Source organism: Trachypithecus francoisi, unplaced genomic scaffold (genome assembly GCF_009764315.1).
Source record: "Trachypithecus francoisi isolate TF-2019V2 unplaced genomic scaffold, Tfra_2.0 Lachesis_group15, whole genome shotgun sequence".
Lineage (NCBI taxonomy): Eukaryota > Metazoa > Chordata > Mammalia > Primates > Cercopithecidae > Trachypithecus > Trachypithecus francoisi.
The window spans coordinates 1,372,874-1,384,700 of NW_022681460.1; the positions used below are offsets into that span (position 1 = coordinate 1,372,874).

At 42.9% G+C, this 11,827-nt stretch overlaps 1 long non-coding RNA gene across 1 annotated transcript; it reads left to right on the top strand.

Moving 5' to 3' along the window:
• The first annotated feature begins 1,358 nt into the window (after window positions 1-1,358).
• Window positions 1,359-5,781, top strand: LOC117097958. The gene is made up of 2 exons (XR_004443112.1): window positions 1,359-1,534; window positions 5,267-5,781. It is a non-coding gene; the product is annotated as an uncharacterized LOC117097958 (long non-coding RNA).
• The last annotated feature ends 6,046 nt before the right edge of the window (window positions 5,782-11,827 follow it).

Sequence of the window (11,827 nt, forward strand, 5' to 3'; positions counted from 1 at the left end):
CATTTATTTTCCATAAGGCAGCTGGTTCTGAAAACATTTAAATATTTCTCTGGTTACCTAGAAAAGAAACGCATGTTAAATTTGAAAACGAAAGCTCACAGTGCTGATTTCTTGAGTTTATTGAATCTCCAAGAGTAAGGCTAACGTTAACTGGCCAATGGGTTACTATCCATTTGAATTTTAGCCATTTAAAAAAGAATAGATACATTTTAGGTTTTCCTCACTACAAACTTTAATCGACTAATTTCCTCATTAACCTTTTCCATGGAGGCTAAGACAATTTTAAGGCACTGCGGTTTTTGAATTTCAGATGTGATTTCCTTTCTGACTCAAGAAGGAACCCCTGAAATTTATGCCTCCTGAGCCTCCATATCACTAAGATGGGACCTGGGAGGCACCGGGCGTCCTGCACGGCTCCGCGGCTTCAGAACCAGTGTCCGAGGTCACATAGCCTGCAGTTGCTGCCGGATCGAAGGGCAGGTTGTTTTGATCACAGTGAACGTCTGCATGGCACCCACAGAACTTCATTTCTGTGTGTTCTGGAGCCTCGGGGTTCACTGCAGGTGACTGCAGTGCTGAGCTCCCCCAGTTTCACCTGGAGCCCGCCTTTCTCAGTTTACAATGCATGCTCTTTTGACTTAAAAAATTGGATTATTACATGTGCTCTATATTCTAGTCTAAAACATCTCTTTTGCCCGTCCCCTCTAGCTGTGGCAGGCCAGGTCTCATGAATGCACGCCTCCATCACCCTTGTTTCATTACAGACTGAGTGGTTACGTTCAATATCAAAAGCTGAAAAAGCCAGCGCTCTTATACAAAGGCTAGGATGCAGCAGAAGCCGATAGACAGTTTTGGCCAGGCCTTTCCTGGGCCTTAAAACATGACAAGATAATGAAGGAATCCCTAGCAGGACAGATTTGGGATGAAACAGCTTTTACTGGGGATCCGAAGAAACTCCCCAGGCCTCCACAAACAAGTGCATTGGGGGCCTGAAGGATCTCCCCAAATCTCTGTGATTTAGCAGTTATCACCCCAGCATTTAGATGAAGTAAATTTAGTGGCTCCAGAGGAAGGTCTTCAGGACTCAGATGTTAGTTATAGATTAAAAGAAGTTAATCACTTATGTCTTTAGATGAATGCACATTTATACGTAGACATACAGCTTAGAAGGTATATAAGCGCTGGAAAACTTTGTAATTTTGAGTTTGGCGATAATTTCTCGGCCTTCTCCCTGTAACTGGTTACCGAACTAAAAACTCTCTTCCTCCCCAGTTCATCTGCAGCTGGTTTATTGGGCCACAAGAAATGGCAGCCCGACCCTCCGTTTGGTCCAGGAACAACGTTTGGCCAGCCAGCCAGGAGAGACCAGGATGACGCTGTGGTCAGTGACTTACAACGAGACACTCTTCAGGAGGATCTCAGTAGCTACTTGTGAGATTTTCCCGGGGACCCTCGGGAGGGCTGTCTGGGCAACATGGCACGTGCCTTTCACTACTGGGGAAGTACGGAGATTGGGAGCGGATGCTCTCCAAGGGTGAGTTAACTGGATCGTATGCCAGGAGCCTACTGTTTTCCCATCTGGGCTTGTTAAACCATCTCTCCAGCACTGCCAAGGGAAGCAGTAGGACTTGCTCGTACACCAGCTCTGCATTTTGGTTGAGATTAGGTTTTGAGTTGGTTTTGAGTCTGTTTTGCCGGCTACATGCCCTCTTGTGTTGTCCAAAATTTGTCTCCACTTGTTTGCCTATCTGCCTTATTCCTTTTCATGTCATGTAAACTTAAACATGGGAGGTATTGGGTCCGTTCCTGCTGAAAGTCCTCTGAGAAGAGAAACATATATTTTTTTTTTTAGGAGTTCAATGGTTAAAAGTCAGCTTAAAGGAAGGTTAACATCCAAGATGTGTGTATGTATATGTGCATGTTTGTTTTTTAAAGGTCTTCATATTTTTGTTTTTGTTTATTTATCTCCTAGGACCTTGTCATTTTGAGCAAAAGTTTTTCTTCTCAGTTTACCAAATTCCGTTTTCTTCGTTAATAGTGATAACAACAGAAGCTACTCTGCAGTTTTTAAGAAAAAGTGTAATTTAGACACTTAGAAATGTCTTTGTGGCCGGGCATGGTGGCTCATGCTTGTAATCTCAACACTTTGGGAGGCCGAGGTGGGTGGATCACCAGGGGCCAGGAGTTCAAGTCCAGCCTGACCAACCTGGTGAAACCCCATCTTTACTAAAAATACAAAAATTAGATGGGTGTGGTGGTGGGCCCCTGTAATCCCAGCTACTTGGGAGTCTGAGGCAGGAGAATTGCATGAATCTGGGAGGCAGAGGTTGCAGTGAGCCGAGATCACGCCATTGCACTCCACCATGGGTGACAGAGCAAGACTCTGTCTCAAAGAAAAAAAAAATTAAGTGCCCTGTAAAAGCATCACATGGTCTAGCCTCATAATCATTCTGCCTTTTGAAAACCCAGGATTCATTGTCGGCTCTGCCCAGAGTTCAAAGATCCAGTTAAAAGATAGACATTATCTAAGTAAAGTTAGTCTCCTTATACAGTCCTATGATAAAATTTCTATACTTTTATGTTTGATCTGGCCTTCCTCTTTAATCTCCCTCTAGCACCACCCAGACTTTTTCTCTGTGTACCTTGAGATGTACAATTTTGCCATTTGATTTTTCACTTCAGAGTTGTTTCCTTTAATATGCAGATTTAGGGCTATTTAGTTGACAACTGCCAGAGAAACAAACCAGGTTATCAAGAGGTTGCAAGTCTAAGATAGGAAAAAGGAGGTCTTGTGAATCTATAAAATGTATTTCTATTGGCATGCCTAATATGTCTATGTATTTGTGTCTTGTGTACACCATGTTTCACTACTGAAAATACATAAAAGAGTTCTCATTAATTGGCTCAAAGAAAAATAAAAGTGCTTACATACTTTAACAGAAAAAGGAAAGACTAGTCAAATGCTTTTTTAAGTTTATGTGACTTGAGTAAAAGTAAAATCTTTAATAAATGAGCTAGCTTTAAAAATTATGGGTAAAGTAATATTAGAAGTATCTTAAGAGTTGCCAGCATACTTGTTTGCATTTATTGATCAAGTGATTTCATACTTACCTCTGTCAAATACTATAAGGTGTCAAAATTTGGCATACAGGTTACAAAACTATAAGCAGCCCAAAATAAAATGATCTTTCCATGTGTAATTTTTAGCAAGTAAAACATTAATATTGGTTTAATTGAAATAGCTATATCTTGAATTATTTAGTAAAATACTTCAACTACTAATCTTGTGGCCTTAGGCAATCTAGTCCCTAAGCATGAAGGAAGTTTGCTCTGGGAAATGACTGTTACCATCTTTGTTTCAAAGCCAAACTGTAAACTTAGTTAATACACTTTAAGTTAATAAAATAGCTTGGAGTTTAGAAGCAAGATGGAGTTGGTTAGGTCACATCTTTTTCACTGTCTCAGTTATAATTTTGCAATGGCGGTTTCATAACTTTAAATGATAACTATCGCAGTTTTCATAAATTAGGTAAATGATTAAAATACATAGTTAGATGAATATAATGGGATAAATACTCATAAACAACCCTGTCATAATTTAGAATCTAAAGCTATATTAAATTTAATAACAGGTATTTCATTATTTGGGTATTTTCCAATAAAGTATATTGTAGGAAACCATTCTTTCTAAATATTGTACCCTTTTTAAAGGGTAATTAATTTTTGTCTAAGTCAAAGCTTATTTAAAGGTTATATATAAAACAAGGTAAAAGAAACCAGAAAATAAGAGAGATATAAAAAAAGTTATAGAGTTTTAAAGATTATTGGTAAAATAAAAATATCCTCAAAAATGTAAACATTTGGTCTAAATTATGCAGGTCAAATATTAGGTTTGCTAAATGTTTTAGGTCAAAAACTGCTTCTTTGACTTACAAATCGTTCAATTTATTTTGGAGTGCTAAATTCTAGATAAGGCCTGGGGCCATATGAAGTTAACCATGCCCCTAGCTATGCAAAAAGTTACTAAAGAAAACAGATTTTATATAAGAAAGGATCTTGTATGGTGAATGTTTGTGCTAAAAGTAAAATGACAGATTGTTTAAAAAGAGGGATGTTTAGGACAAGCCAGAAAGCCAAGGCGTGTCATAGTTTGTCTGTGTAGTTGTGACAGAATTTATGAAAGGGAATTTATACAAGAAATGTACAATTTAAAGGTGATTAAGCCTCCTAAATGCTGTATAAAATGCCACCAAGACTCTTAGCTGTACGACTGCCTGCTTTACAGCTAGATGAGTCCTGGGACACACGGAGTTAGACGCTGTAATAAGTCAGACGTTATTTGCACTTCTGTCTATGTCCTAGGCTTCACACCTAGTACTTCATTCAAATCCCAACCTTACCAAGATTTTCACCGAAAGTAAAGGTTGCTAAGAGTTAACAGAGCAACATGTATTTAAGACTATTGAAGAAATAGCAACTTTCTTTATATCAGTTTACACGCAAGGTGTGTAAGGAAAGTAAAATATGCTTTTGGTAAAAAGATTATAAGGAGGCATGAGAATGTGGATTTTTTTGCCTAGATTTCAAGTTTAAAGTGTTGTTTTAAGCTAGATAAAATAAAGTTGAAGGTTTAAGAAAGTTGTGGAAGGTTGATTGTAAGGGAAATTCTCTGTGTAAACACGTTGGCTAAAGTTAAAGGAGTATCATCCAGTTTTTCTGTAAATTGAGCAGTAAAATAAAAACACAATGGGTTTCTCTTAGAGCACTAACCTGCTCTTTAACAAAAACTGTAAAGGGTTAGAAAAGGTCTATAAAAATCTTACTTTATGGTCAAACATTAAAATTGGGTAAATAGGTTTATAAGGTTTTATTAAGAATTGGGTATAACATTAATAGTACACTAATGGAAAGGGGAAATTTGACCTATTTGGTATAAAAATTGTACAGGAAGTATTGTCAGATATGAAATGGTGTCTGGCTGTCTTTGGGCTATATTTGTATAAATATGTTATTGGTATTTGTTTCAAAGTTATGGGAGACGCCTATATTTCTGATATATCTTAGTGGACATTATCAGTAATAATTATAATTGTTATGTTGAATTATTGTGTGCTACAGAGGTAACAGATTTCCTTGTCAATGGTGTCTTTAACTCTGGCTACCCTAAAACTTTTCGTCATCCATAAACAATTGTTTTGTTCTGGTCGTCTTTAGAAGGTGGTTTTATAACTACCTGGAAAGCTCTAATAGGCACCCTTGAATGCAGGTTTCTGATCACTTTGGAGATTGTGACATTAGCACAGAAGAAAAACGTTCAGGACTCTTGAAGAGCTAAAACGTTTACTAATATCTGTTTGGACAAACGGAGGCAAGATGGCGCAGTTCCGCGTTCTTCACCGTCAACTTTCCCGCGCCCGGGAAAGACACGGGTGGACTGCGCAGGCGCAACCCGACCTCCGACGGAAAGAAACCGGAACCTGCCTAGCCACGCCTACTGACCCGCCCCCGCCCCGCCTATGTCCCGCCCACTGCCCGCCCACTCCCCGGCCCAGGTCATAAAAGCCGCTGGGGAGGGGTGGGGCGCGTGGAACGAACTTCCTCGGCCCCTCCTCCTGCAGGGGACCTGGGAACGTCGTCGGAGAACGCCGGAGCGAACTTCCTCGGCCCTTCCTCCTGCGCGGGACCCAGGAACCTCCCCCGAGAAGGCCGGAGCGACTTCGGAGGTCGGTAAACCTCGCCCCTCCCTCACATTGGTTTGTAAATAAAGTTTTTTTTGCCTTGCCTACTTGCCTTTTCTCTGGCATTTGCTCTGGGAGTCGCATTAAAGCAAATCAATATCAAGTAGGACAGGAATTAACTGCATGAACTGAACTTATAGGAGACCGAAGCGAACTTTCTGACTTTTTGCTTAAAATATTAAGCAATGTCGCTAATCCTTTGTTTTGCTTTTTCAGAGTCAAGGAAACTTTTGAGCTATTAACGGCTTTTAACAAGTATACTCCTATGAACAAAATTTGGAGCATATTAGTTTCTCTCTACCTGATTTCTCCAGAATTTGGAAACTACTTGTATATAGTTATTTGCATAAGTACAATAAGAATCTGTTTTCATTTGTAACAGGACACAATTGGAAAAACTGGTTATTTTGCCAAGGCATTGACTGGAATGTTGTGCTCTCCCTTTAGGAATCAAACTTGACTTATAAAGCCAATAAAGCCTTTGGAAACTGTCCTCTTGTTCTGTGTACACAGTCCCAGTACAGGGGTTCTGATCTGTGGTAAGTAAAGAATGTCACTTTCTGACAGACCTGGAACCCCAAGTTATCTTGGAACCTCAAGAGGAAAGGAATTCACCCAACTCACAGGTATTTGATGGCACAAATTCATGGCTGGGCTCGACTTTAAAAAGTCATGTCTCAGATTCCTTCTATGGAACAAAGTTCCATCACAGACAATTTAAAAGTCCTATGTGAAAAATAATTATTCTTGCTTCACTGTATACAAATAATTAGGCCAAGTGTAATAAAGCAAACCAGTCCTATGATAATTTGTCTTTTAAAAAATGGGAAACGAGAGAGAGAAAATTTATGTTTCAAAAACTATAGTATACCTGTTGTTCTTGCCTGATGTTTTTCAATTTTTATTATTTTCTACAGTTTGGATTAAATTCTAATTTTTCTGGCTACAGTCTCCGAAATTATATTTCTAATTTTTTCCTTTTTCCCCATTCTTCTTAACTGGAAATCACTAAAACCTAAGCTGTGCTTTCTTAAAGCCCTGTGAACTGAAGATGAGACAACTTAAACTTTGGAAGAAAACAGTAGCAACCTGTTTATCTGTGTTGTGGTTGCATACTATTATAACCCCCTGAAACAGAGAGTACTACTGGCAACAAATTGACCTCCTCCACTCCAGGGCTGCATTTGGTGCCCTATAACGACAACCCTCTCTCAGCAGGAAGGAGCCAGACAGATGATGACACCCCATCTCCCTATGATTCTCATGACAGATAAATATACAAGCATGGTAGAAATTATGTGCAAATTGACAGTGGGGACGGTGGCAGGCCAGGCCTCACTAACACAGGCCTCCACCACAACTGTTTCAGTACTGAGTGGCTAAATATTAAAAGCTAAAAAAGCCAGTGCCCTTTTACAAAGCCTGGAATGTAAGTAAAGTCCATCAAGAGTTTTGCTTAGGCCTTTCCTGGGCCTTAAAGCGTGACAAGACAATGAAAGAATTCTTAACAGTATAGATTTGGGATTAAACAACTTTTATTGGGGGTCCGAAGAAACTCCCCAGGCCTCCACAAACAAGTGTATTAGGGGCCTGAAGGAACTCCCTAAACCTCTGTGATGTAGCAGCAGACAAGACAAGGGTAATCACCCCAGCACCTGGACCCACTTAGATGAAGTAAATTTACTGAGGCTGCAGAGGAAGGTCTTCAGGACTCAGACATTAGTTATAGATTAAAAGAAGTTAATCACTTATGTCTTTAGATGAATGCACACTTACAAATAGACATAGAGCTTGGTATATAAGCTCTGGAAAACTTCATAATTTTGAGTTGGTCTGGCGATAATTTCCACACCTTCTCCCTGTAACTGGTTACGGAAATAAAAACTCTCTTCCTCCCCAGTTCATCTGCATCTGGTTATTGGGTCGTGAGAAGTGGCAGCCTGACCCTCTGTTGGGTCCAGGAACATAGCCGATGGTTTAGCAGAATTATTTTTAGGTTGGTTTTATTAGAAAACTATCACTAAACTAATGATCAACTATGAAAATATTTTAAAATGTCTATTCAAAATCTATGTTAAAAATTTTTAATGTTCTCCTTCATATTATACAGCTGCTCCTCCTTGGCCCCTCAACACGTGATTCTGAGTTTCAAGCATGGGGTCTCTCACTTCTTGGAGACAGTCTGCTACAGGTGTCAAATCTTTCAGTGATTTTGACTGATATCTTTGAAGTAATAAATAACTATTGAATGAAAAGTATTGTTCCTTGTTACTTTTTTTTTGGTTCCAGAGGTAGATATCTTTAGGTGCATGCACACACACACATGCACACACAAACACGCACACACATGCATGCACACCCATACACATGCAGACACATGCATACACACACATGCACACACACAAATGCACACACATGCACACCCACACGGATACAGCATCCTCTTACTTGGGCTTTTTGAAGCCCATCCAGAAAGAAATCCACTGAACTCCGAGGCGTTCGGGCAGGAGGGGCCCCCATGCCCACACTATGGCCATCACTTGTAGGCATTGGAGTAGCTGCGTGGCCCCAGGGCCCTGACACTTCTTCCAGGTCTACTTCAACTCCACGTGCCCGCTCCCTATGGTGGGGGCATTGGCGGGGGAAGTGCTGCCCTGAGCACAGCAGGGACTCTGGAAGGTGGACCCATCTGTGTATACAGGGGATGTTAAAATTCAAATGTAGCATGGCAGACTCGTTCCTTTAGTGATATTGACAGTTCCAGAGGAGAGGTCCCCAGTTTTAGTTTTAATTGTATAAATAATGTAGATCCCAAAACCAAAGTGTCTTCTGACCTGGGCAGCCTCTCCCGTCAGGAGGGTGCCGTTTCTTTTATTGTTGGCTGGGAGTGAGCGACCACAGACCTTCCTGGGGACGCTGCCCCGAGGTAGGACCTGACCTACCCGGCCATGGTCTGCAACAGCACATGGGCCTTACTTTCAACAACTACTTCCAGGGCCCCATGGAGGCCTCACGGGCTTCTGTGTGTTCCCAGACCCCATCGACGCCAACAACCAGGTGGCCTTACAATGATATGCTCTTGCTTTCCTGGGAGTTTTGCCTTCACAGGGAGGCCTCTATGGTCTTGGGTAGTCGCAGTCAGTGGCACCTGGAGACAGACAGAATCCCACAAGGGCCTCCACAGTGTCCTGGCAGCCGTTGCTGCAAGTGAAAGCCACATGTAGCTGCAGACCCCGGCCAGACCATGGCTTCCTGCTTGGGAACCTGAGCTTTTGACGGTGATGGGAGGGGAAAGGAGAGAAGGATTTGTGAAGAACAAATGTCCACGTCTATTGGCAAGGACTTTGGTCCACTAGGGGCCTGAAAGACCAGGGCCATATCTCAAAGCTGCCTGAAGTCCCTGAATTCACCTGAGTTTGTCTAGGAGATGGGATCCAGCTCCCCTCACTTCAGTGGTTCTACACAGCTACACTTGCCTCTCCTGGGCACCCAGGATGGACACAACTGATCTTTCCCATGCCTGTTGACACCATGGTCCCTGACAATGGAGCTGAAGCTGCTGAGTTCTGGGTCCTGCACAGGGACCTCGTGCAGAGGGACAGCTGTCCTGCTTCGGGCTGCTCCCCTGCTGTCCATGAGCATAGCCAACGTCGTCTGGTGGCTCTTTTGCCTTCTCTCACCCATGCAGAGTAACTGGCAGAGGTGAGGGGAAGTGGGTCTGCACTCATCAGCCTCTGGAAAGCTCTCTGGCATCCTGATCTCCTCCCTGACAGAGCTGGTTTGCGCTAGCTGAGAACTGTGGATGTGCTGGAGGAGCCGGACCTCTGCAGAGCCCTTCTCTGAAGAACATGCTGCAGCTGGACCCACTACAGCATTTCCCCCTGACAGTGGAGTGCCACCTGGAGACCCTGCAGAACGCCAGCCCTGAACACCCAACCATCGCCGCTCTGTTGCAACTTCAAAGCATCTCTGGTACCTCGGATTTCTCGGGAGTAAACGAGGCCTGAACATAGAGCTGATGATGGGCACGCCTTGCATTACCTGCAAGAAGCTCGGGGCAAGCAATCTGGCCTTCACCTCTGAAACGTGATCATAAAAATGAGAAACGCATCTGCTGCCAGCCTCCCATGGCTTCATCTTCCCATTCTAGGCAAAGGGGATGATAAAAACGTTTCCAGTTTGGAGTATGGGGTAGGGGATGAGATGGGGAGGGGAGATTCCAGGGACCAACTGCAGATTCTGGTGAAATACAGAAATCCTGCCCTGCCCATCATGGTGGCCGGACCTCATATGGGCAGGACACAAGTGGGCAGTGGTGGACATGGTTTCCACAGGGGCAGAGCTTGGCTTCTCTGCGAGGTCATGAAGAGCTCTGGGAGCAAGAGTGGAGAACCACACCAGAAAGCAAGTTCCAGCATCAAGGACACACTCACACACACACTCACACTCTCACAGACACATACTCACACAGACACACACACACACTCACAGACACACACTCACACAGACACACACACACACACACAGGCACACACACTCACAGACACACACACACACACAGACACACACACTCACACACAGACACACACACAGACACACACACACACTCACAGACACTCACACAGAGACACACACACACTCCCACACAGACACACACAGACACTCCCACACACTCTCACACACACACACTCTCCCACACACACACACACCACACACACTCACACACACACACACCACACTCACAGACACTCCCACACACTCTCACACAGACACACACACTCCCACACACTCACACACAGACACACACTCTCACACACACACTCCCACACACTCTCACACAGACACACACACTCCCACACACTCACACACAGACACACACTCACACACACACACTCACACACACTCTCACACACACTCCCACACACTCACACACAGACACACACTCTCAGACACACACACTCCCATACACTCACACACAGACACACTCTCACACAGACACACACACTCACACACAGACACACACTCACACACACTCACACACACTCACACACAGACACACACGGACACACACACACACTCACACACACACACACACACACACTCACACTCACATACACTCACACTCACAGACACACAGACACACACTCAACAGACACACACCCTCACAGACACACACACTCACACACTCACACACTCACAGACACACACACACACGGCCAAAAGCGTACTCAGAGCTCTCCCTCAACAACTCAACAGAGCTGGATACTGACAGCGCTGGGGGCAGGCTTGGTTGAGCAAAAGCAAGCAGAGATCTCAGGAGGCTCCTTTAGCTGGCGGCGCCTCCTGTGTGAGCTGCTGGTGGCGTAGAAAACAGCAGCATGAAGTTGGCTCTGAAGGCCGGGGGCTGGGTGGCACACTGTGGAAATAGCCTTTCTACCCAAATAACGGGCTCATCTTCAAGGGATTTCAAGATGACTTCCTTTTAATGAAATATGCTTGTATTTCATAGTATTCTACTCACTTTGCTTCACATTAAACTATTCAATGATTGTGATATTCCATTTGAGAGAAGATTCCAAGAGAATTATGAGATTGATTCCACATGATGTGTATCTTCTAAACCAACACGATGTGCTCCAGTTGAAGAAATATTCAAATAAGATTGAGAGCACATGCTAGTTTTTCTTTTATCATGATTTATGCAGCAAATGTTTTTAAAAAATCATCTTTGGGGATTTAGAAAACATTCGGTAGAATTATATTTTTTCCAGTAAAATTTGGAGTAATTCTTTTGTGTCATTGAAGAATTTTGGGTGAGTACAATTTCATGTGTTTCTATGATGTATAAACCCCTTCCTTATACTCAAAGAAATTATATAGTGCTAGAATTCCTTGATTAAAGCAACATTTTATTTCTCATTCTTTTTTATGTCTAAAAGATCACTCTACGAATGGTGACTGAGTCCAGTCACACCCGTCTCTCTCCAGTGTCATCGAGCATGCCTTTCATCTCCCTCCTTCTCACCAGAACCTTTCAAGGACCATGAGATAACCTTGGGGGTTGGAGCCCACGTTTTTGCCTTGGTGTG